This window comes from Lontra canadensis, unplaced genomic scaffold, assembly GCF_010015895.1.
Source record: "Lontra canadensis isolate GAN:19392208 unplaced genomic scaffold, GSC_riverotter_1.0 scaffold8, whole genome shotgun sequence".
Taxonomy (NCBI): Eukaryota; Metazoa; Chordata; class Mammalia; order Carnivora; family Mustelidae; genus Lontra; species Lontra canadensis.
In genome coordinates, this window is record NW_022631002.1 from 32,188,315 (window position 1) to 32,214,387 (window position 26,073).

The following is a 26,073-nucleotide window of genomic DNA, read 5'->3' on the forward strand; positions in this document are numbered from 1 at the left end:
GGCAGACACTCGAAGGCACCATAAAAGACAGCCCACGAAGCATGAGCCAACATGGGAAAGGAAATTAGAGACAGAGGCTTGAAAATACCCTCTAAATGCTGAAACTGCCCCCCACCCAATGCCTGGATCCAGCTCTGCCTGAAGCTCAAGCAACCTCCAAATGATTTCATCCCACCGAACAATTATGCTTCTTTGGGCTGAAGTCAGTGTGAGTTCCTGTCGCTTGCAACCAAGAGTTCCAAGGTCCATGTTGCCCCAGTTCACTGTATCTGGGAAGCCCAAATTGAGGGTCTAGGGGCTGGGGACAGAGTCCCACTTGGCTCAGAAGTAAGAGTGTGTCCCTGCCAACAAGGCTGGTCCTGGCTAAGAACTTCTGGAAGGGGGCTGGGGCCAAGGAGGGGAACTCCCCTCATTCTGTCACCTTGTCCCAAACACCACAGCCCAGGGCCAGCCATCCTGCATGGGACCTGGGGCAGCAGGAGGCTGGGGCAAGGAGACTCCCCATATCTCCAGTGGCCTCCAGAGATTCCCCGCTACGGGAGGAATTTGGGAGCCCAGAGGCATGCTCAGGTAGAAATGGAGGCAGGGGATCAGCCTCGTTCCCCAAAGCACTCCTGGGGGCCTCTGTACCCCTGAAGCCTCGTGTCTCATGCCAGCATGGGGCAGACAATGCCATAAACAGAATCTAGTGAGTGCTTGCTGCGTGCCCAGCGCTATGGGCTCTAACCCCACACATCTGCCCTGCAGGGGAAGGACAGCTTCTTTTCCCTTTTATGGGTGTGGGAACCCAGAGGTTCAGTCATTTTCCTGAGGTCACACAGCTAGCAAAAGAGAGCTAGGATGTGGACACACGTCACCACCTCTTGTCCTACTCAACGCCCTCACGGTGCTGACATCTGCAGAGCCCATAACTTCTCAGAATGCCTACCCCTCCGTATCCTCTCCTCTCAAGGCCTAGGACAGAGGGTGGGAGGCAAAGTGGATTCCGTCAAGGTACCTCCCTCTGCCTCCCAGAAGGAAGATCAGACCGCCATGTCAGGAAGCCTTCTCTGAACCAGCAAGATCCAGAAGCACCACTTCCTCCAGGAAGCCCTCTGAGCTATCCACACACACCCTTTCCCCACTTCCCTGCAACTGAGGCAGGACTGTGGTCTCCTTGACAGACACTAACCTGCGGGGTCTGAGTTCCTCAGCCAAAGAGCTGCTGGAAATACGGAGCTGGGACCTCAAATTATGAGTGCAGGACCAGGCCCTTGGGGGTGCTCAGGAAATCCTTCCCTAGAACTGGCTGATCCAGCAACACCCCAGGGCTACAGCCCCCCTTGGGGGTTCTAGACCACCCCCAGCTTTCATAGACATAGAGAGGGGACCCACTTCCTCACCTAAGCAGTGCCGGCAGGAATCCCAGCCTGGCTTCCTCTGGCCCAGCCCAGCAGGCCCCGGAGCTGCACAGGGCCTGGGGCCCTGGTACCTCAAAAAGAGGAAGTGGGGGCTTTGGGGTGTGTAGGAGGGGCAGGCAGTCCCTAGCAGAGTCTCCACCCCGGCCCCTGGGGCCTAGTCCCTGCCCCCGAATCCGCCTGGGGACCATGCTGATGGGACCCAGCACCCACGTGGTCTCGGCCTACTGGGCTGGCCCAGCACTTGGCTCCCTCCACGGGGTGGGTCACAGGCTGATTGCTACTGGCTGGGGAGGTTTCAAGCTAAGGCATCTCCCTCAGGAGACCCACAGTTTTGTTTTGTGCCGGAAAGCCCAAGACTGCTCTGCTCAGCCCGGTCCTGGCCAAAGGAGCACCCAAGAAACCTGGTGGGGACTGAGGGATTTCAGTCTAACTGCCCCTCCCACCTCCCTGCCACCAACACCAGCCTCTCCAGCCCCCAGCACCCTCGGGCCTCTACACAGCTCTCCTCATGCAAGGTCTGACCTCCGTCCCCACTCCGGGCTCTCCCCACCCAGGGAGGCCTGCCCGGACGCCTAATCTAGGGTCCCACGTGTCCGACGTCCCAGCACCTGCCGCAGCAAACTGCTGGGGGAGAACTGTGTCTGTGTCCTGCCGCTGGTCCCTGTAATTGCTTGTGGAACAGACGGAAGGATAGACAGATGGGCGGGACAGATGGACACACAAAGGTGCTGACCAGCTGGAGTCCTGGACCAGGCAGAAAAGGCAGGGGAAAGCAAGCGGGGCAGGTCTGGAAGGAGGAGGGAGAGACCGCTAGGGCAGAAGGAGGTGACAACATGAGAAGAACGGGAAGCACCCAGGGCAGCGCACCTTCTTCTCCGGGGAGCCTGCCGGGTGGGAGGAGGTGCGGGTTCAAACCCCGGCTCTGCTCCCAAGGCCGTGAGTCCTAGGCGCTTACACTCCGGGCCTCAGTTCTCCTCACCAGCAAGCAGCGGGTGCTGATACCCAAGTCGCGGGACGAGTGAGGTGCAGGTCATGATGGCCATGTTTCTGGGACGAAAGAGCAGACGAGCCCAGAGAGGAGGCTCAGTTTCCAGAGCTCAGGAAGCCTAACCATGGGGCCCACACGGGAGAGACAGAAGCATGAAGCAGGCAAGGCCCCCCCAGAACCCTCTACTTCATCTCGCACCTCCTGGTGACAACCCACAAGGGGTGAAGGTCAAAGTCCCCTAATGACGCGAGCTCCCCAGCCAGCCCCGTACCCCATCATGCTCTCCCAGGACCCCAGGCTGACTCTGTGCCAGCTCCTGGGGACCAGAGACTCCCCATCAGTCTTGGGGTCCAGCACCCGTGGTCCAGTCCCAGCTCTGCCACCAACCTGCTCGATAACCCTGGGCAGATCCTGTGCCCCATGTGGGCCTCGGGTTTTCCTTCCTGCAAAGGAACGGCTCTGTCAGACCTCTGAGGCCGGCGCTGGGCTGGGCTGGGCGTGGTGTGTGAATCATAAAATGAGAACAACAAACTGAAGGGGACAGCTTGGGTGTTGTCACCTGGCCCCCTCCAGGGCTACTTCTAAGAGTGGGGAAGGGATTATTCTCTATACCTGACATCCTCCCTTCCACATCTCTGGATTCTGCCTTAGCCCACTCTGTCCCTCCTTTAAAATACAAATACCTCGTTTACCCCTCACCTCCAGGGCTCAGCTGCCACGGATAGTAAACCCGCTTCTCTGTCTCATGTGCCAGTTCTAATGATGGCTAGTGACTACCTGGTGAAAATTCATTCATTCATTCATTCATTCATTCATTCATTCATCTTAAGAGAGATCCATGCCTTCATTCCTTTAATGACTGCACTCTAGCACCTTCTATGTGTTGGGCACTAGGCCAGATGCCAAGAAGAAACTATGCTCCAGGCTCAAGGTCCCAGAAGGCAGAGGCCTCCACGTCCCCCTCTGCTGGGTGTCTGCACAGTAGGTGTCCAGGGAACGGTGCTTATTACCTAATTAACTGGCTCTTGCCTGAAATTCCACCATTAGTGATTCATTCCTTTAGCACTCCCCTCACTACGTTCCCCCTTTAAAATGAAAACACTTTCATGCCCACATTCAACACATTTCTGATCTCTCTCCCCTTGGTAAGGAAGGACAGAAAGGGGCAGTCTAGCTAGCCTACAGGATGTCCCGCCCAGGATGGCAGGACAGTGGTCTTTTCACTGACTTCATGCTTTGCCCAGGGCCCCAGCCAATAGGTCCAAAGGTGAGGACCTTGAGGTCAAAGGTGAGGCATGCATGGGGTTGGGAGGCAGGCAAAGAGACCCATTTCACACACCCACAGGCAGACATATCCCAGAGTAACCATTGAACTGGAGGGAGCAAGAAGGATGTAACTACTCTGTTAACAGTCTGTTTAAAGAGGCAGCAAAACCCAGAGGAGAGAGAGCAAGCTGGATTCATCATTTATACCAAGATAAGAGAGCAAGAAACCATGAAAGCATTCTCCAATCATGCTGCAGCAGCCAAGTACAAAACCTAAAAACCACAATGAAAAGACTGATCAACTGAACTACATCTTAAAAAATCTACTGCCTAATAAAAGTTATTAAGAGCAAAATCAAAAGATAAAAAAATAAGAAATCAGGGAAATATCTGCAACTCTTATCGTAAGGAGCTAATCTTCCCCATATGTAAAAAGCTCCCATAGATCAAAAAGAAAAAGACCATAACCCTTCTCCCAAGAGAAAAATGGGAGAAGGGTTATGGACAGAAAGTGCACAGAAAGGCACTAAGAATGGCTCTTAAAAAGAAGCAGACTTCACCCATAATAAGAGAAATACAAATTAAAACTACTACACAAAATCATCTTTACCCCTCTGATTGGCAAAGATCAAAGTATTTATAGAGCATTTACAGGTGGTGGCAAAACAGGAGCTCCAAAATAGGAGCTCATACTTAGCCTTGGCAGGAGTATGGTAACCTCTGGAGGGAGGACAAGTTAGTCAGATGTAACAAAATCACTCATACACAAACCTTTGATGTAGCAAATCTTCAACTAATTTATCTTACCCAGGCTTTCACATATGTAAAATGACACATGTACAAGGTTACTCATTGCAGCATTACTTACAATAGCAAAAGAAGACAATGTAGCTAACACACGTACAAGGTTACTCATTGCAGCATTACTTACAATAGCAAAAGAAGACAATGTAGCTACCCGTCAGAGGCTCGTGAAAAAAATCACAATAGATCAGCACTATGGAATAGAAGGCCACGGTCAAAAAGGGTGCAGCAGGTTGAACTCTGCTGGTCCGGGGTATTGCGTGAAAAATCCACATGGCAACAGTAACGCCGGGCACAGGCAATGCCTGAACCGAGACACGGGCTAGCCAAAACTGCTTTGACGGAGTGAACGAATCTTCAGTTTGTTTCTATTGCCATAATGTAGCTGGGGCCATTAAAACGTTCTTAACTGGGGCTCAGTCGGTTGAGCACCTGACTCTTGATTTCAGCTCAGGTCATGAGATCAGGGTGGTGGGATCGAGACCCGAGTCGGGCTCTACACTCAGGGCAGGGTCTGCTTCTCCCTCCCCCTCTGCTCCTCCCCACTGAGTGTGCACGCTTTCGCTCTAAAACAAATAAATACATAATTTTTAAAAAAAGATTTTATTTTTTGGCAGACAGAGAGACAGCAAGCGAGGGAACCCAAACAGGGGCGAGTGGGAGAGGGAAAAGCAAGCTCCCCGCTAAGCGGGGAGCCCAATGTGGGGCTCAATTCCAGGACCCTTAATCAGGACCTGAGCCAAAGGCAGACAGATGCTTAACAACTGAGCCACCCAGATGCCCCAATAAAATCTTTTAAAAAGAAAAGTTTTATATGAGATCTATCGCACAGCTACTGCCTAGAGTTAATAATACTGTATTACATACTTCGAATTCTTCCTATAAGGGCAGACCTTATGTTAAAGGTTCCTATCACACATAATAATAAAGAGGGCAGGAGGAAATTTTTGGAGGTGAGGGACAGATAGAGAGGTTTATGGCACAGACTGATGGTTTCATAGGTGAATACTTATCTCCAACCCATCAAGTTGTATAAATTAAATATGCACAGCCTTTTGTATACCTCAATGAAGTGGTTTTGAAAATAAGCTAGGAGCGCCTGGGGGCTCAGTCGGTTAAGGATCTACCCTCAGCTCAGGTCCGGATCTCAGGATCGTGGGATCAAACCCGGTGCCGAGCTGTGCGCTGAGCTTAGAGCTTCTCTCTTCCTCTGTGCCTCCTCCCTGCATGTGCATGTGCTCCCATTCTCTCTTTCTAAAATAAATAAATAAATCTTTTCCAAAATAAATAAACTAAAAACTTGGGGCACCTGGCTGGCTCAGTCTGAAGAGCATGTGACTCTTGATCTTGGGGTCTTGAGTTTGAGCCCCATGTTGTGGGGGTAGAGATTACTAAAAGAAATCAACTTTTTAAAAAATGAACTAAAATATAAAGACCCTACTGGAAAAACTCAAGGGCAATAAAAGGTGATTGATAATCCAGGTGACATATATACTAACATGGGAAGATGTGTTCCTGGCATGTTTAATGGTGTGTGTGTGTATGTGAACATACATAAGTATGTCTGTGAACACATAAAAAAAAATAGAACCTGTTTTTAAAAAGAAACACACACACACATCTCGGGCCCATCCCATCTCAGCTGCACAACCCTGAGAAAGTTACTTACCCTCTCTGTGCCTCAGTTCCCTCATCTGAAAAAAGGGAGAATGCCGTCCTCACCATGTGGGGCTTTGAGAGGATTCTCAGGGGTGACATAGGCGGGCAGCCTTGGCACAGCACACCCAAGTCAAGATGACAGGTATTAAGTTGACAGAAAGGGCCAAGAGATCTGGGAAAAGGTGGGTAGGGAACTTGCTCCTTTCCTGCCATCCCGACCCTGTCATGAGCCTTAGCCCCTCCACTCTGCCCTGGGAGTGGCTTGGCCTAAAAGTAGTCATACCCAAAACTGCTATCAGGGGCCCTGAGCTGCCACAGGGGTTGACACCCTCACGGCCATCTGCCCAACTTGGGCTCAGAGGGAGGTGGGGGGATGTTGGGTGCAGAGGGAACTGCCATGTGGCCTCCCAGGCCCCATCAGGACCTCACTCCAAGCCTTATAGGCCTGCTTTGTGGAGAGAAAGCATAAGACCTGCACTCAGGACAGGTTCTGCAACCTCTGAGCCCAATGGGGGGTGGAGGTTGGCGGGGGGGCATTGCTCTCACTCTGTTTCCAGCCAGGGGCAGACTCTGGAATCTTAACCTATTTGTCCAAAGCCCCCTGGCTGGGAAGCAGGAAAGCTGGGATTTCAACACAGACCTGCTCCACTCCAAGGCTCAAGCTTTTTCTTAACCCTCTGTCCGCATTTCCAGCAGCAGAGCCACGAAAAACTACGCACCCATGGTCACACCCACCCACACTGGTTTCTGGTCACCGGCAGTGCAGAGCTTAGTGTTCTCCTCCTCCTGCTTTAAGATTTCCTGTACACATTAGCAATTAAAGGCTCTGAGAAGTCCTGCAGGAAACAAACCGGCTATGTGAAACACAGCTAAACTTTTCCTAATCTCTCTGGCTCAGGGGACTCTTTTAGCATTCATCTCCAATGAACTTGTTTTGGAAAATGCTAACCATGGAGCTCAGAGCTCCTCCCAGGGCAGATGTGGCCTAGAGAGGGCACTATCCCTCCCTTTTTTTCTGACCGCTTAGGGCGCTCCCTCGGCCCCGGGGGTCCCCCCTCTCCCACCTCCACCTGACCCTGGGTTGGGCTGGATGGACACACAGTGGAGGACAAGCCGGTATACCTGCTTGCGGTACAGGGGAGCAGCCCTAAGTTCAGCCACCGTGGTAAGGACTAGCCACTGGCTAGTCCACAGACCCCCCAGAGACCAGCCACCAGCACGCCCAGCCCTAAGCAAGATGCTGAGACCCCCCACTCCCTAAAGGCATGGGATGGGCAGGAAGCCCGGAAGAGCCCTTCTGCCAGGGAAACAGTTGCAGCCGACCTCCCCCACCCCAAAACCACAGCCTGGCCTCTGCATCTGCACCCACACAGGGGCTCAGGAGGACCTCCCTATAGGAGGCTAAGCCCCCCAGTCCTCACTTCCTCCTTCCTTCCACAAACTCCTGCCTTCCAGAGCCGGGCTCCAGTAGGACACAGGCAGCCAAGGTACTGGAGCCCCCATGCACCCCCAAACACAGGACCACCCGTGGGGTAGCCCGCCACGGCTTCTCACACCCAAAGACACCAAGCCGGGTCCTGCTCACCCCCTGGCCAGAAAACATCTTCGGGGCTTCCAGAGGCTTCTCTGTGAGTGCAGGAATGACTTATTTCGGTTCCCCAAACAAGCCCCGCCCTTTTGTCTCCAGGCTAGGGCTGCCTGGAAGCACTGCCTACCTCCCCCTGCATCACCATCCAAGCTCCCCCACCCCACCCCCGACCCCAAACCTAGCAAACTCCTGTCCACCCTTCAGAGCCCAGGCTCAGCTGTTTCCTCCCCCAGGAGGGCTGCCCAGTTCCCTCCAAATCTAGATTTGGTGCCTGCCTCTACACCCCCAGTGCCTGCAATGCCCATCGAAACACAGGACACATGGCCTGTCACTGCCTGGCTACATGCCCTGCCCCCCCCCCAAAGTCTGGCTACACACTGCTTAGCTTCCCAAATCCAGCCATTGGCTGCCACAGAGGGGACACTTAAAACTCCACGGATTGAGACAAATCCGGCCCATACCAAACATGCACCAGGGGCCGGGCCCAGTCCTAGGGACCCTGCTCCCATCTGCGTGAGCTCTGGCAGGTCACCTGCCTCTTGGCCTCAGTTTCTCACCTGAGCAATGGGGACAAAAATGTCCCTGGCCCCCTGGCCCATTCCGGCAGTGAAAAGACCTCATGGCTAAAAACCTCCTCGTAAATCCAGAAGCTCCCACACTCTGGGGGGCCAACCCTACCGTGTTGTTTCAACCACAGGAGAGCAGACTTCCCCTCGGGGCCCGAGCTCCTCCAACCCACCCGTGCTCACTGGGCTCCTGCCCACGCCCCGTACTGGGTGACATGCTGAGGCCACAATAAGCAAGTTCCCCTGGAGAGCTCACACTGACAGGGGAGAGGAGACACACGGAAAAAGTGAGTTCTCTGAGGAAGAGAAACACACAGGTGGTCAAGGGAGCTGCTTCAGGCTGAGAGTCAGGAAGGCAGGAAAGCCTCGAGGTCAAGAGCAGAGCCGCAGGGACCAAACGTCAGAGTTGCTGTGTGACCAAGGGCACATGCATTAACCTCTCTGGGCCATTTCCTCAATCAAAGAAGAGGCTGGTGATAGTACCTAATGCTCAGTGGTTTCCCACAGAGGCTGGGACATAGGGAGTGCCACCATGTGAGGTCACCCCAGCTGGCTCCAAACACAAGGGGTGGGCTGCTGGGAAAAACCTTGATATCAACAGGCACTGAGCGATGCCCTTTAAGTCCAAGGAGGTCTCAGCCTGACTTCCTGACAGCCCCCTAAGGGCAGCCCTTCCCTGCTTCCCTGCCCAGAAAGCAGGGGTACAGAAGTGCTGGTCCCTGCCCCAGGCACTGACACTGAGCCTCCCCCTCCACAGGGCCTGGGCTCCTGGAGGCGGGGTGTTTCAAAACAGGACACACCCCTTTAGCCTGGGTCCCCCCCATTAAAGCGGCACCTCCAGCTGACTTCAAAGGGCTCCTCCTCCCCCAGCCGGATGGGGCCAGAGGGAGACAGGTACAGGAGGCTTCGAGTAGGGTCTGTGCAGAGCCCACAGGGAGGGGAGCGGAGGTGTGCGGGAGCAAAGTCAGCCTGGCAACTGCAGGGGTGGGGAGACTGAGGCTAGGAGGAGGAGGCACAAGGTCCCCCAATCCACATCCCCACCACTTAGTGAGACCAGGGGAAACTGTGCCTCCCACACAGCTCTAAGCAGAAAAATGTTCCCCATCTGTGCAGAGAGGGGCTGTGCCCTGAGCTCCCAGGCCTCTCCCTGCTCCACAGGCCAGTGACAGCAGGAACCATGGACCCCAGTCCACTGCACCAGAGGCACTTCCTAGGTGTACCAAAGGTCCCTGGAGGGGATGACAGGGGCCCAGATCCTGGAATACAAAGTAGCCCCCACCAGGGTAGTGTGGGTCCCCCAGGGGTGGATGGTGGCCCCACCTACTACTGGCACAACCTTGCATTCCCTGAAAGCCAAACCTGCTATGCTTTGAGCCCCAGGTGGGCATGAGCTCCTCCCCAGGTCATGAGCACTCCCACTCCCATCACCCCCAGCCAGGCGCCAAAGGAAGAGGGAGGAGGTAAGCCTCAGGGGCACCACATACACATCTGCAAACCAGGATGCCCCCAACAAAGATCTGTTTGTTTCCTTTCCCTGGGGACAGTCACAGTTAATTCCCTTCAGTGGTCAGTGTGGGGAGGGGTACAGACAGGGGCATAACAGAGAGGATGGAGAGAGGAGGGTGGCCCTGGTATCCCCAGGCCCCAGCCCTGGGAGGGGGTTCGCTTCACAGCCGGGGACGGTGGATGGGGCTGCAAACTGACCAACTCCAGAACAGACAACTCAAGCCCGCTCTTCTCCCAAGCTTGAGGACCCCGAAGGAGGAACCCTCAAATGGGTGACCTGAGCCAGGATGGGGTGACCTGTGTCAGGTAGGGAAGCAGTAAGCAGAGGGGCTGCTTGGGCAAAGGGCAAGGCAGGGTACTGACCGGGGTGGGGTGTGGCCGAGTGCATGGGAGGCCCCAAGAGGCAGGACTGCACTGGGAGGGGGACCGGGACAGAGGACCCCAGGAGCCAGAAGAAGGGATTCAAACGTGACACCTGACGGGAGAACCAGTCAAGTATGTGTGTCAGATGAACCCAGGAAGCGTGCTGGCCCCATGTCCAAGCCCCTGGGTCAGCCTTCCCACGCCATGTGGACTGCAGGGTCAGCTCGGCTTTCCCCTCCCCCCACTACACTGGCCTGGTGCTCAGACAGCACCCGAGAAATAGACCCATTGCTGGGATCAGCAGGTGTCAGAAGGGATGATCCAGTGTCGTGGGAGAAATGTCAGGAAAGAGGAACTGAGCTCACTTCTGACCCAAAGCTCATCCCCACCCCACTTCAACACCCAGAGGGCTTCCAAGGGAAAGTCAGAAAAGGAAGGGGCTCTGATCCAGGTCAGCACTCAGGATTGGGCAACACCCCACGCCCAACGTGGCTGTCTGTGAGATCCGGGTGCGGCAACAGATCAAGCCAGATGCCTGTGGCCCTCAGGTGGGCACCCCGCCACCCTCCCTGGGGGCTGGGGGTGGGAGGAACCCTAGTGGGTAGGGGGACAACCGTTCAGGACGGGGCAGAGGCAGAGCTGGAGGGCCACGAGACAGGAGTGGGCTAGAGGGCTCTGGCCACCACTGGGGAGACTCAAGACCTGGTTGTACTGATCTCAGACACCTGAGAAGAGCTTTCCAGGCATACGTGGCTCTCCTGGCCCCCTGCCAGGGCACAGCCATTTCACAGATGGGAGCTGGCAATCAGCCCAAGGGCTGCAGGCTCCAGGGGAGGCCCCTCCCCCTGCCCTGCCCATCCTGACCTCCCTGGTCCCCTCCCCCAGTCATGCCCACCCTCCCACCCAAAGCAGGACAAGCGCCGGTAACACCTGCCCGAGAGTCGTGGCTCTGTGGCACCAGGTGCCACCTGTCACCCTGTTTAAGCCTCTAAACATGAGCGACCCATTTTACAGATGCCCAGGAACTGGCTCAGATAACCCAGCTCACTTCCCATGCTGCTGGAAGCAGGCAGAGTGGGGCCAGGGGAGGGGGCAGGGGGCTGGGCTCAGTGACCTCCAGAAGACCCCTGCCTCCCTGGTTGTTCAGATGTGATGGTCTCATTCACTGAACCGGACTAACTCCCAGCTTGCACGTGTCGCAGGAGGCACGGCTCAGCGGTGGTACAGCCCCGCCCCGGCCCCCCAACAGCACATGCAGACAAGGGCCAAGCCAGGCCCGTGGGGTGAGGGACCCACTCAGGGGAACCTGATTCCTCCCTCCTCACGGTGAGGCTCACCCCCTAGGCACCCTTCAAAGCCATCTAGAGCCCCAGCTCAGCTTTGCCCCGCCCGGCCTCTCCAAACAAGAGGCACCGGGACACGACAGGGCCGCTCTCCATGACAGGTAATAAGTGCCCCTTGACCACCCTGGGGGCTGACTCGCTGTGTGACCCAGGATATGTGGCTCCTTCTGGGCCTCTGTCTTTTCCACTGCCAAGTGGGGGGTGGGTACCCACCACACAGGGTGGGGGTGAGGGGAACAGGAAATGGGTTAAGCCATCAGTTATAAACTGTAAAGGGGGGGTACATGTCCCCATAACATCAAGAATGACCTTTATCTCCCCTTGAAAAAGCACCTTTGGCCTGTTTAGAGGCCCTCCTCCTGCCCCGTCCCACCACACACTGCCTCATCCCTCCCTGCACCGAACCCCCATTCTTATAGGGCTCACAAGAAGTCTCCCTCTCTTGAGACCTACTCCCGGCCAAGGGGTCCTACGAGACCACCCCTTCCCCAACCCACGGAACCCGCTGCCAGTAAACCGCCGTTGCTCTGCCCTCCAACTCCACGAGAGACTCTTTCCCCCACAAAGTTCACACCTTCCCTTCTGAGGGCCCCGAATCCAGAACAATCTGAGAGCCTCCCTTCCTCTGCACCCACACCTCACATCAGAAGCCACAGGAAAACCCCAGAAGGCCCCCATCTGGAGGGAGGGAGACCCACAGCTGGGTTAGAAACACCCTCCCAGCACAGACCCTCCCTACTCCGGCCCCACAGACGCCTGGGCTTCCGGCAAAGCTGCTGGCTCTACACTTCCTCTTAGGTCTGCTCACTTCTCCTTTCAGTATCTTCGCTTGCCCCGTCCTAAGCGAAGAAAGGCCATGAACTCACCGACCCAAAGTCCTAGTTACAGGTTTGTTTTTCTCAAATACGTTAAAATAAATACCTAGCAAATTTTAAACACGCTCATCCACATATGGGCTAAAACGACCGCCCCGGAGCCGCTGTCAGAGAAAGGCTGGCCTAGTCCCTCTCTCGTGGGCCACCCTCGGGCTGTCCACCTGCACATCTGTGGCTGATAGCCCACGGCCACGCAGCTATCCAAGCTGAGCCAGCCCAGACTCCGGCCACCAGGACGCCAGCCACCCAGCCAGGCCTGGGGGGCCAGGGGCCCTGTTGCACTGAGGTCCAGCCCAGCCCTCTGCTTTCCTCACCCCTGCCGCTCCCCTCCCCCAAGGGCTGGCCAGAGAGGAAGAGCCCGGGGCCATCTGTCCTGAACCCTGGGTGGTGACACAGAAACGAAGCACCTACTTCGCCTTGTGTGCCTGGGTCTGGATGAGCCCACAGAATGTTCCAGAAGGACCTACTCCCACTGGTCCGCATCAGTCCGCGGGGGGCCTCAGGTTGGGAGGGGCTGGAGAGAAAGGAAGACCATTCCATTTTCCAGAGGCTCCTTGGTTCTCTCTTGGGCAGGTGTCACTTTCAGGGTTTTTTTTTTTTTTTTTGGCTTATTTTTCTTTTTAACGTAACAAACAAACTTCGACAGCCCTCCCCTCGCTAATTGTTACTGTCATTGAGAAAAGTGGACTCGTAAATGTAAAATTATAAGCTTGAAAAGAAAAGTGGTCACCTGAGAGTCCAGGGCTGACAGAACTCCAGGTAGAACGAGCCCCATGAGCCCCCCACCACAGATCTAACAGCACCCCCTCGTGGGGCTGGGCAAAGCCTGGGGCCAGCTGTCCAGGTCCTCTGTCCAGGAGCTGCCCCACCACCCCCAGCACGGACCCTGTCCAGCCCTGCCGGAGGGAGAGGCCCAGCCCACACTCCCCTCAGGCCCAGGCCGCCAGGACACAGGGCACCCCGTCCCCAAGGCCCTTTACCTGGCTCTCGTCCAGGCCCCCTCGGCGGGGTCTGAGCCCGTGTGGAGGCAGCCCGGCCCCGGCCTGCCCCTCTTCAGCCGGCGTCCGGGTGCACACATGGGAAGCCTCCTTCACCGGCTACCTACCAAGCACGAGTCACATCTGGGACCCACAACTTCCTGCTCCACGGCAGCCGCCACGCGAAAGCTAAGGCCGAGCCCTCCGGGGGTGTGGGGGGCCCCCCTCTCCCAGCTGCAGCGGGGCCCTCAGCCGAAGTGGGGAGAGGCAGGAGTCCAGGCTCCTGGCTCCAATGACTTCATGGAAATTGGAAGCTTGAAGCTGGAACGATTTTCAAAAAGTGAAAATAAAACAGGCACCAAAACCTCTGTTAGAAGCCCCGAGGAGACGGTTGGAGGCCAGGAGTAAACGCATCCTTGATGAGCAGCCCAACACTGAGCCTCATTCTGGCCCCCCCACCGACAGTCAGACCCTGAGCCTCAGTTTCCCCACCCACATAGTGAGGGGGTTTCATCCATCTCTGAGAGGTCAAAGGCCTCCAGCCTCATCGGCTGCCTCTCCATTTCGCAGCTGCCCCCATGCCAAGGCCCATGCCTGGAGTGGCTATTCCAAACAGCTCGAGCCCCCAGAGAACCCCAGCAGCCCTGGGCCCCAGGCAGCCAGGAAGCACGCCCCTTCTGCTTTGCCAAGCCTCAGTTTCCCCATTGGGATCACATGGTGCTCAGCGGTGAGGCAGCAGGCTAGGAAGGACCGTGAAGCAGGGAGCGGAGGCCTCTTAAGATAGAGGGGCAAGGCACCCCAGTCCTCAAAGCCTGTTCAACAAGTGACCTAAGGTCCTGTGATCACGTTCTACCCTTTATTCTGACAGCAAAACCTACTGTTTGGTAACAAAGTGAAGAACAGAGACCATTTGTCCCAGCTGACTCCCCTGCCCTCCCCAGGCCTCCGTCTCAGCTCCATCTTCAGAGGAGGCCTTGGCCTGGTTCTTCCCTCCTCACCTGCTGCACCCCCAGCCGTGGCCCCTGGGCACCTAACCCCCCAGCCCTCACACACACTTCAAGGTCCCGCCAGGCAGGGCCCGTGCACCCAGGCTGATGAGCCTTATGACCAACATTTGGACACTGGCTGTGTGTCAGCCTCGAGCACGGCCTCCCACAACTGCCCATCAGCCCCACAAAGAAGGTCCCCTTCTGCAGAACAGGAAGCTGAGGCTCAGAGAGGTCACTCAATTGCCCCAGAACACACAGCTAAGAAAAGGCAGAGCCAGGATTCCAACTCAGGTCTGTCTGATTGTACAGCCTGTGCTCGCAACCACTCACCCCATGACCATCGTGGGACCAAAGAAAGGATTGCCTGAGGACAGGTTACTCCAAATCCCACTATACCCTACCTTCCTCCCCATGGCCAGGACCCCTCTCTGCTGCTGGGGGCGCAAACGGGACTTGGACAAAGCCCCCCCCCCCCCCACCCGCCGCCGGCCAAGCTCCCAGGCTAAGCTGTGCCCACCAAGACCTACACAAAGGTCTGGGAGAATCATCTACGGAGACAAGACTCATGGACCGGAGCTCCGGGCAGAGAGACCTCACCCGCCCAGGAGCCACAGCCTGGGAAAGTGGCAAGGTCCTGAAACAGTGGGCAGGAAGGAATAAAAGTGCAGCAGAAGCAAGGCAGACTGTCGGGCGACCAAAGGACAAATAACGTCAAGCCCTGGGCCACTAGATGCCAAGCCCTTCCCCTTGGAAAGAAACCCCACGGCACCCGGTGCCTCTGGGACCTCAGGCAGGCTTCCTGGAGCGGGTATGAGCAGGGAAACACCATCCGTCCCTCAGTCACCTTATCTTTTCCTTCCCCTGAAGTCAGGAGGCTCACCACACCCCAGAAGAGCCCTGCGAGGCTAGTGATTTGCTAGCCCGGCCCCTCGTCCCATGCATGAGGAAAGAAAAGGCTTATGAACGCTAGAGTCAGAGCCCCAAGGAGCAACCTTGGCCAAGCTGTGTGATCTCAGCAGCCCCGGAGGCCCTCTGTAAAGTCACCCAGCTCCTTGGAAGGCGGGGGAGGCTTAGGTGAGAAACGTGTGTAAGGCACAGAGTAAGTGCTCAGTTAAAGGAGGACAAGGGAGGACAGACTCAGGGGGTGGGGTTCTCTCAGTTCCAAACCCCAGATCCTGGCTCTGCTATGTGCTTGCCCCAGTCCAAGGCCTTTCATGGCTTTGCTGTGCCTCCTCAGTCAAGTCCTGACCCCCACAAGTCATGTTTCCACCCTCCCTGATCAGGAGTCAGAGGCCCTCGTTCCATCCTATAACTCCTAACCAGTTGCATGACCTCAACCAGTCCTTTCCCCTCTGGAAACCCAGTTTCCTGACTATTAAATGAAGGACTGAGCTCAAGTACATCCATATGTTCCCAGCCCAGGAAAGAAAAAGATCCCAGGACGTCCCTGAGTCCATGTTCCATGCCTCACTCTTTCATGCCTTGATTCAGAACCTTCTGCCCCCAGGAATGGTCAAAACGCTGCCCACCCTCCCAAGACAAGTATAAATGCCACCTCTTCCAGGAAGCCTTCCCCAGGGTCCCATCACTACTGCCTCTGGGCTGCAGAGCGCCACAGGTCTCTCCACAGAGGGTTTACAGTGAGATATCCTCCTTCTGCAGCAGCCATCTCCACTCTGGCAACAGCTCCCTGTTCCTATGGGCAACCAGCCCTCCAGGGGCGGGCTTGTGACCCCTGTCCACTGAGGAACGGTCATGGGACTCAAAGTGGTCCAAGGAAATCCAATTCTGGGATTTTGTTGGAACTATATAGGAAAAAGGCGCTCACATTTCAACAGCCTGGTAGGATGTGAGCTAGAAGCGATGGGCACCGTTTTGCCCCTGTGGTAGTCAGTCTCCAAATGACCTCCAACAACCCTCAGAGTTCATGCCCCTCCCTACCTTCGCAACCCACAAAATATGGCAGAAGCCACAATGTGTGACTTCTGAGGTCATGAAAGACAGCATGGCTTCCCCCTCGCCCCCTCTCAGAGCACTGGCTCTGGGGGAAGCCGGCCGCCATGTTGTGAGGACACTCAGGCAGTCCCGTGACAGGGAGCTGAGGGCCCTCCCTCAGCCAGCACCACGCTGCCAGCCCTGGGACCCAGCAGCCCCCGTCATAAGCAGCCGGACTCCCTCTCACCACCACGGCCCTGGCCTGCTCAGGCATGACCCAGGATCATCTCTCCTCTTCAGGAGGCCCCCCAGACACTCAAGAGGCCCTTGGAGAAATTTCTGCCTGAGGGATCTGCACTCAGATTCTCCCCACAAGAGCACAGAGCAGAGACACGGCCCCCGCCCCATGCCCCCCGCAGTATGCGTGCCCCCCCCCCCGCCAACTCGCCCACCCGTCGGGGAGGACAAACAACCGGCTTAGCACAGGCGTCTGGTCCGCTGGCCCCAGCTCTTCCAGGCTCATGGCCAGGAGGGCTGGAGTGAGATTCCTCATGGAGGGGGGCCTCGTGCAGCAGGCACAGCCTGGTGGCCCCGTCACCTTCCTCCCAGACTGATTTTTCACACAGGGCCCCAGGGGGTGGGGGGGCACATTCCAAAGCATCCACTCACCTCCGGCCCCTCTGCCTTCATCTCTTCCTGGCTGTGGGCTCAGGGATGGGCCAGGATCTCTTTCTTTCCCAGACTGGGAACATATGGACACCCTTTGGCTCCCTCCTTCCCTCCACCGTCAGAAAACCGGGATTCCAGAGGAGAAGGGGCTGGTTGAGGTCACACGACAGGTCACAAGTGACAGGATGGAATGAGGGCCCAACTCCTAATCAGTGGTGGTCCTAAGGGGCGGCTTGGGGCGAGCCTCAAAGCCACTCCAAATAAACACATGGGCTAAGTAAACAGCATCTTAGCTATTAAACTCAGTTCCTCTCAACCCTGTCCCTCCCCTGCAGAAATCAGCCGCCTGTCGCGGGTCCAGCACCAGAACAAGGAGAGAGGGGCAGCCCAGCATCATGTAGGGGGCGCCGTCCACCGGAGGGCAGGGGGCTGGCTCCCAGGACCCTGATGTGCCCAGCCTCTACCAGGCCTGGGAGACGGAGGGCTTTGGAGGAGGAAGGGGGCAGCCAGGGTCACAGGGTGTTGAGTAACAGCACAGAATCCTAAAAGAACAGATGTGAAAGCTCTCGCCCTGCCAACCAAAAGTCCTCATTTCCTTTGAAAAACTTGGCAGCTGGGCTGCACAGCAGCCATCTGTCCTTCCCCACACCCAGCTGCGGTGGGAAGGGCCGAGGGGTGGCAAGGAAGGCCACGCTCTGCCCCACAGATCCTAGGAAGGGGGTCACCATCGAGACGCCACACTGTGAAAATGTCAGCCACAGACCTGCGTGTGGAGGGCCTGCTCTCCTTCACTTAACCGTGTCACAGATGTGTGAAAATCTGGGGGCGCCTGGGTGGCTCAGTCAGTTGGGCATCTACCTTCGGCTCAGGTCATGATCTCAGGGTCCTGGGATCCAGCCCTGTGTTGGGCTCTGCACTCAGCAGGGAGTCTGCCTCTCCCTTTCCCTCTGCCGCTCTCCCTGCTCGCACTCTCTCTCCCCCCACCAACCCACCTCAAATAAATAAATAAATAAATCTTAAAAAAAAAAAAATCTAGAAGGATGTACTCAAATCTTAGGAGTTACCACTAAGTTGGTAGAATCTAACAGTCTTTTCATACCTATCTTATTTATGACTATTTTCCAATTTTCTCTAAAAAAAAAAAATTAACCACCTGTATTATTACGAGATACCAGGTAAAACTATCATGAAGAAAAAGTCAAGAATCAGAAAGAACAATGTCCTGACATGAAGTTCTCCCCCAGAGCCAAACTCAGCACCACTTGTAACCAGGTGAAAATGGAAGGGTTTATTATTAAAAATGCTTTGACGTTAAAGCCACTAAACATCCGTGGCCATGGGCATCACACGCGAGGCACAAGCAGACGATGCCAGCTTCCCAGGAGCAGCCTGTCTCATCTGCCGCGAGACGCTCTCCTGCAAATGACACTTAATGTGATCAAGCCTCCAGGTTCACGGGGGTAAGGAATGTGTTACACATGATAGGAGGCTTGACTGTAGGCAAAGGGATCTGGCTTCAAAAACCTCCAAAATGGGGCATGTGGGTGGCCCAGTTGGTTAGGTGTCTGCCTTCAGCTCAGGTCATGATGCCGGGGTCCTGGGATTGAGTCCTGCAACTTTAGGCTCCCTGCTCAGTGGGGAGCCTGCTTCTCCCTCTCCCACTGCCATTCCCCGACTTGTGCTTTCTCTCTCTTTCAAATAAATAAAATCTTAAAAAAAAAAAAAAAACATGACACTAGGAAGAGAGGGAATGATTATCAATTCTGTCATACAATCTCATTATATAGACCTAATAAGGACCCCTATTTTAAAAAAAAACTAAAATAGATACATATTTGATGTGTATAGATCAATTAGAAATTTGAACTCTGAATGGATAGCTACAGTCAGAACATTGCTAGGCTTCAGGTGTGGTAATAATCCTGGGGTGGCTAGTCCCTACCTTGCAGTAATATATACTACAATCTGTCCAGAGGAAGGATAGGTCTGGAGGGGAAAGCATGGGGGAGGAGGGAGGACCCCCCTCCCCCGGGGGGCCCCTAAGGGATGGGTATGCAGCGGCTGTCCCCACTCCTCTGTCTTTCCCTATACCCGCATAATCCTTCCCTAGTGAAGCTGAGACCCGGTCCTGGGAAGAACTCTAGCGCCCTGTCTTGCTCGAGTCCCAGCAGTGAGGGGTTGTGGCAAGCCCCTTCCCCACTAATGGGAAAGGTGCCGCCCTTGGAGTGAAGGCCACTCAACCGGGGTCTCAGAGCCAGACCTAACGACAAAAACCACAAAACCGGACTCAATCCTGCTCCAGGCCCAGCCCCCAGACCACAAGGGATGAGCGCCCAACAGAACCGCAGGCCTCCATGCATGAAGCCCGGGGCGGGGGTGCCGCAGGGCCCCAGGCTCCACCGTCACCCCCTCACCGGGCAGAGGCACTCCTCCTCCTTGGCCTCAACCTCCACCCGCCACCCCCACAGGAGCTTAAAGGCTTCCAGAACCAGCCAGGGAGCAACAATGATACCCTCTCCTGGCAAAGCCCTCCAGGGAGCCCCTCCCTGTCTCATCTGCTGACCGCAAAGCAGTTTCCTGGGAGCCGAGCGCCCTCCACGCCCCCAGACGCAGCCTATACCGCAAACCTGCGTCTGCAGGGGTGGGGTGGAAGGGGTGCACCCTTTCTAATTTACCGACACAAAGAATCCCCAGCGTGTGCAAACCCTTCGCTGCCGGCTCCTCAGAGGAACGCTCCAACCACAAAAATATCAGAAACAACCTATGTATCCAGCTATAGGGGACCAAGAAATCCACCAGGGCTACCGGAGCACCAGATGCCGGGCAAGCCTGATGTGGCTGGGATCCCCGCGGAATGCACTCACAGAGCGTGTGGGTCACGCGGGGCTGGTGGAATTGTCCTTAAAGGACAAGAAAGACACCTGGGCACAGTTTGTTTTCTTGTCCTTTAAAAAAAAAAAAAAAAAAAAAGCCCTCTAGAAGGATATATACCCATATGTTAATGGGTTACTTCGAAGAGTACAGATGCTGGTTTTTGTCCTCACTTTATTGCTGGAGTTTTCTGATTTTTCGATAATAAATGTGAATTATTTCTGTAATTAACATAAAAAATTCAAGCCATTTAAAAGGAAGAGATGAGCTTTGTCCTCCTGGGAACAGAATGAGAGCCTTGGCCAAGGAGGCAGAAGCAGCGTGGCTGTGGGGCCTCTGAGGTTCACGTTGCTCCTCTGAGCCTCAGTTTCCCCATCTGTTGGGGAAACCCACCAAGTACACTCCTCCCACCATCCCTGCGGAGCCTGTTCCCTCTTCTGTGAGATGGGGCCCGTAGGGCACACCTACAAAGCCAAGGAAAAAGTGCCTGCCCAGCCTTGCCCTCCCCCACCCCCTGTGGACAGCCAGGCCCATTTCCAGCCTTCGCTCCTTCCTTCCCTTCTCAGGCACCTCCTGACCCCGCACCCAGGCCGGTGGGGACCCAGGGGCATAGGAGGCCAGAAACTGGGATGAACAGTCCTCACGGCCACACACGCAGAAGTCTACCCTGCTTGAGGGTAACATGCTGGGTCCTTGAGTCCTAGGGATCGCCCTCCAGGAAGGTGGTATAACCCCATATGACAGAGGAAGACACAGAGGCTCAGAGGGGATAACTGCCTCTGACCAGCACACACCAAAGCCAGATGAAGACGGCAGCCTGGGCTCTGCCAACACTCCAGTCAGGGGGTGGGTCAGCCATTCTGCTTCCCTTTGCAAGAGCCAGGTGCCCTGCTTAGTGCTGGGGGTGGGACTGAGAGAGGACTGGGGTAGGACAGGGCATGTAACTGGAAATCTGGGTTTTTGTGTAGAATCTCATAGTTTCAGATTCTGGCAATGAATCTGAAATAGACTGTAAGCCATTCTGTCAGTGCTCTGGACTTACTGCTGCGGGACCCAGAGCAAACCACTTAACCTCTCTCGACTTCGAGCGTGTCCTCTAGAAGTAGAAAAAATAACACAGGTTACTGTGACAGTAAGCTACACTCTGCCCAGACGAATGGTGATAAAAAGCAACGGTGAACAGTGAATGCCAGGCACCATTCTAAGTAATGTGAATTAATGTCATTTCATCCCAACCATGAGGCACTCTTTTTAACTTTGTGTTTTGAAAAAAACTTCAAACTTCCAGAAAGATTACAAGAAAAGCACAAAGAACTCCCCTACACTTTTTATGCAGATCTACTTATGCTGTTTTGCTTCATTTTAAGACCTGTCTATATACGTGTCTCTTTCCAGTATTTGAAAGCAGACAGCTTACCCTGTGCCCCTCTACCCCGAAAAACGTCAATGCATGTTTCCTAAGAACACGGACCCTATAGTTATCAGATCATTTAACATGGATACAATGCTTTACAGTTCATTTTCAATTTCGTCAGCTGTGCCAATAAAGTCCCTTACACGATGTTTTTTTTTTTCCAGCCTGGGTTCACATACTGAGTTTGGTTGTCCTGTCCCCTTGGTGAGCTTTAATCTCGAACTGTGCCTTGGCCTTTGAGATAAGTATTCTGTCTCCACTTCATAGATGAGAAACAAGCCCAGAGAGGTTGAAGCACTTGCCCTAAGTCACACAGCTAGGAAATGGGGAGCTGAGACTCAAGCCCACGGGGTCCCCTCCAGAGGCCGTGTTCTCATCTGTCAGGCCAAGGACTTGCAAATAATAGCCTTTGTTGTTAATAGCTGGAAACAGTGGCTCCCTCTGCCAACAGCAGGACTGCTCCCAGCCACCTCACTCAGCAGGTGGTTATTAACCAAAGGAGTGGCCTCCTGCTGCCAGCTCTGTACACCTGGCAATGGCCCTGGCCCAATGCCCACCACCCCAGTCTGTGGGGCTCCATTTAGCCCCTCTTATAAAAAGCTGGGAGACAGAGGGCCATGGATGGCTGAGAGTAGGAGGGAGCCATGGTTCCTGCCTTCCTTTTTTCCCCTCTCAAAGTGACAATTCAGGCTCAAATGTCCATGTCCAAAAGGCAGAGGAAGGCAAAGGCCCCAGAACCAAAGCCTGAGGTCAAAAGGGCACCCAGGCCAGGTCCCTGACCCATAGTCCACCAACACTGAGTGTGACCCCTGAGGTCAGCTGTCCAAGAGTGGGGTGCAGAGCATTTCCTAAGAGATGTGATGGCGTTGCATGGGAGGGAAGAAGGAACAGCAGGTGCAAGGGCCGGGAGGTAGGAGTAGAGGTCTTCATGCAGGGAGCAGAAAAGATGCAGGACGTGATGGGTCATGCAGCCTGGGAGGAGTCTGTGGGCTGATCCCACGCACTCGGCTTCTTCAGTTTGGACCCTCCGGGATGTGGAATCATCAGCTGCTTTCTGGGCCGGGAGCCCCTCTCCCCAGTTCTCACCCAGGCCAAGCATCAGCTTAGGAAACCATTCTCTTCGGTTCCCAAATGGGTGTGGCTCAGGGCTGGAGGCTGCCGTCACCCCAGCCCCCGTCCACCTGCCAGCCAGACCCCATCAGATGGCTCTCCAGCAGCTGGTCGTGAGCCACGGCTCCCCTCGGACTCACAGCCGGAGAGGCAACACCGCCAACAGGAAGGTCCGCAACAGACCAATTAGGATGTTGACTTCTGCATGAGTTCCAGACTGTTCTGTTGGTTTCAAGACTAATCTGTGCTGATTTCAGAATCCTGAGACTTTCCCCTTGGACACTTTGTTAAATTCAGAAGTTTACATCTGTCCCCAGACCAGACCTGCAAACCCGGGTCCAAGCTTCAGGGGCAGCAGAACTGCTCTTGAGAAATTTTCCAGAGCAAATGAGAAAGGAATAAAGTTTTGCTTTTCTCGCTTTTAGATAACTTTGGAAATACAGCAAGCATGAATAAAGAAGAAAATGATGGATCACCAGACTTCCCCAAAGATGTCCCAATGAAGACCTCTCCCTGTCTGTCCTTCTCCAGCGTCCAGAGTGTGGACTGGCCTACCTGCTGTGTGAGGTTCTCCCTACGGAGGTGTTTGGGGTCAAGGTGAACTCTGTTTCCCCAGTGGGCTAGTAAGGGGCTCAGGAGGGCAGGAAGCCACCCCATCTCTTTGCCTCCAGCCCAGGCAGGCCACTCAAGAGTCAACAGAAGCCACTATCCCCCATCAGCATGCCTGTGTGCCCAGGTACACAGGAAAAGGATCCAAGCGGTGGAGGTCAGCAGCAAAGCCCCAGAGCATCCTTGGGGAAAAGGGAGGAGGTGAGTGGGCAATGTGTTGTGCCCTTGGTGGAGGGGAGGGATTTAAGGGGTCGACTTGAGAGCCCTTCTGCCTGTTGGGGTGGGGTCAGGCTCCCAATATGTACTCAAACAGACTTCACCAGAACCATACCAGAATAGGATGGGAAGACCAAGAGGCCAGGCCCTAGTCCCAGCTCCAGGCCTAACTTGTTAACAGACCTTTGAAGACCTCAGCTTTCCCATTTGTAGATGGGGCAGGTCATTCCAGCCCTAACTCACAGATCAAATGATATAAGGAAGGTGCCGGGGCTCTGTGAGCCATCTGGCCTCAGAAATCGGAGGGCTCCCACCTCTCCCTGCCCCCCACCACCACCACAATAGGCCCAAGAGCACCAAGAGCTGAGGGAAGAGGACCTCACATGTGAAAACCAGAACACTGAGCCCTGGGGGAGGCAGCTGCCCCCTCTAATCCCCCTGGAGCAGCTCCACTCCTGGGGGGGCGGGTCTCCTCACTGTGCCTGGGGTCCACCCCCCCCACAACCCCAAGTCCCCACCACACAAGCTCCCTGCTACTATGAGGGCGGCTGCCCACCTGTCAAAGCAGTGACAGAATAACAGAGCCCCAGACTCCCCCCACACCCCACCGCCGGAACCCCTCAGCCAGGGGCCCTGAGACCGCGCAGGCCTGATGGTCGTGGGTTCACAGCCCTGCGGAGCCTCACTCTGGACCGGGTCTGATGGCGCCTCAGCACCACGGAGGCGGGGCTGCGTTGGCTGTTCTGGGCACAACCCCCAGACCCAGGTCATCTGGGCTCCTCCTGTAAAGGCTCCAATCCTAGACTCTCATTTCCAGCTTTGACTCTGGGGCTCAGAAAGAACAGGAGTTCTTGGCCTCTGAGGAGGGGACCCAAGATAGAACCCTTCAGACCCCACTGAGGAAGACTCCAGCATCTCTCCCCCAACCAGGGTGAGACTACCTTTACCCATTCCCTTCGGATGTAAGGTTTAGGTTTCCCGTTTTCCCCAGCGGGTATCTAAGTCAGGGGCCAGCGCCTAGCTCTCTCGCCCAACCCCTCTCCCTTCATTCGAAAGGGGTCCTGCTCCACGCGGGCTGTGGTAGGACTGCCTCCAAACCCAGCCCCTGGTCTGGCCCTCACTGAGCCTTCTCCCCTTGAGGTATTATTGTTACCTTCAGTACACTCTACCCGCGCTCGGGGGCCCGGGCCTTGTCAAGTCTGGGAAACCTAACCAGCCAGGCCCTCGGGACCATCACAGGCCAGCGAACTTGCCGGCATGGGTCCGAAGGTCACCGGCCTGGGGTGCAGCCGGGGAAAGGCGCAGAGCCGTGTCCCTCCCGCAGGTCTCCGTCTTGCCATCCGGAAAGTGGGGCCGCGCCCCAGCTCCTGTCAGCCGGGGCTCTGTCTGCGAGGCTCTCCCGCGGCCCGGGAGGGGAGCAGAGGACCCAGGGAGGGAGCATCTGAGAAGACCCCCCCCCCCCACCATAAAGCCCGCAGGAGGAGGAGAACGCAGGGGGCGGCGGCTCCGCGGGCCCGGGGGCCCTTCGGCCCCGCGTCCCGCCTCAGCGCATTTCCCCGGAGGCTCGTCCCGGCCGACGCCGCCCCGGCCCCACACCCACCGGGTCTCCGCCTGGGTGGGGCCCGGCCGGCGCGCGGCAAGGACGCGCAGACACCCCGCGCGACGCCCCCCACGACGCGGGGGGCCCGGGGGCTCGGACGGCGGCGCGCTGCCACTCGGGGTCGCCGCGCCTCCCCACTCCGGGGCCCGGGCCGCCGCCGCCGCGCTCACCTGCCGCCGCCGCTCCTGCCCGCGCTCCGGCCGCCGCCGCCGCCTCCGCCTCCGCCGCCCGAGTGGCCGAGCCGGCCGCGGGCGGGATCCGGCCGTGCGGGCGGGGGCGGCGGAGCGGCAGCAGGCGCCCCCCGCTGGCCGCCCGAGCCGGGAGCCCCGAGCCTGGCCGCGGTGGGGGCCCGACGCCCCGGCCGCCGCCCCCGCTCCGTTTTCACCGGCAGCGCCGAGTACGACCCCCTGAGAACCGGGAGCTGGAGACCAAACCTTCCCCCCAAATACCAAAGTATTTGTTCTCAGAGTCACGCACGTGTGTGGACGCACCAGGTGCTGCTCCGGCCCAGAGGGAAACACTTTCTAGCAAACTCTTTCAGCTGTTTCTGCTCCAGCTCCCACCACCCGCCTTCCAGGAACGCCCCTTTCTAGAAGGAACTATAGACGTGGGGCTAACGCGCTCCTGCCGCGATGAAGGCGGCCTAGGTGGAAACTTGCCGTCTCTCCCGAGCGTTGAACACCACCCCCGCCCCCGGGGCGCCGGGAGATGGGAGAGGCCCGCGAGCGCGGTCGCCAGGAAGACAGAGCCGGCCTAAGAAAGTAGGTATTCTCAGAAAGGGGATGTCTAACCCTATCGTGACCCCACTCACTGCTGCCTACAGCCCTGGGTGGGGCCCCAGTGCTGGCGGCAATAACATCGGCTGCGTTTCCGAGGCACCCAGGCTGGGTGAGCAAGAAAGCACGCTCCTGAGTCACAGCTGGGAGGGACAAAGGAGGCGACGGAAGGGGTAATCAAGACCAGCCGAGCGTTTAACTAAGACCTTCATGAGCCCACTTGTCCCAGCAGCGCTTACGCCCCTGAAGGAATAATGGCTATGCCCAGAGGGGTCACGTGGGCAGCTGTTGGGCCCATTTCTCCGGCCCCAACCTCCGAGTCCCTAGCGTGAGTTCTGCAGGCAAGATTGCTGAGAACGTGCGGTTTAACAAGCGCGCCGGTGATCCAATGACAAGCAGCTTGGGGGGACTCTGGTCTCCCTGGAGCCCTGTGATGGAATCCCGGAGCCAGATACATTCGTTTACCTTCAACCAAGAGACACCCAGGGTCTGGGTCTTTCGCCTTGACCCTGCAGTAGGCCTAGAACCCAGCCCAGGGAACACCCACTT

The 26,073-nt window shown here is 56.3% G+C and overlaps 1 protein-coding gene across 9 annotated transcripts in view; it reads right to left on the minus strand.

Annotated features, from left to right (window-relative positions):
• ADCY7 (adenylate cyclase 7) overlaps positions 1-25,389 on the minus strand; it is a 51,908-nt gene extending 26,519 nt beyond the window's left edge. For 4 of the 9 annotated variants that reach the window (XM_032854521.1, XM_032854522.1, XM_032854520.1 and 1 more), the window contains exon 1: positions 13,339-13,399. The gene's annotated coding sequence lies outside the window, so the exon portion shown is untranslated. Of the gene's footprint in view, positions 1-1,382; positions 1,401-13,338; positions 13,401-25,239 lie in introns of those variants that run through there. The other 5 variants (XM_032854518.1, XM_032854515.1, XM_032854516.1 and 2 more) reach the window with 4 other exon arrangements.
• Between the last annotated feature and the right edge of the window lie 684 nt (positions 25,390-26,073).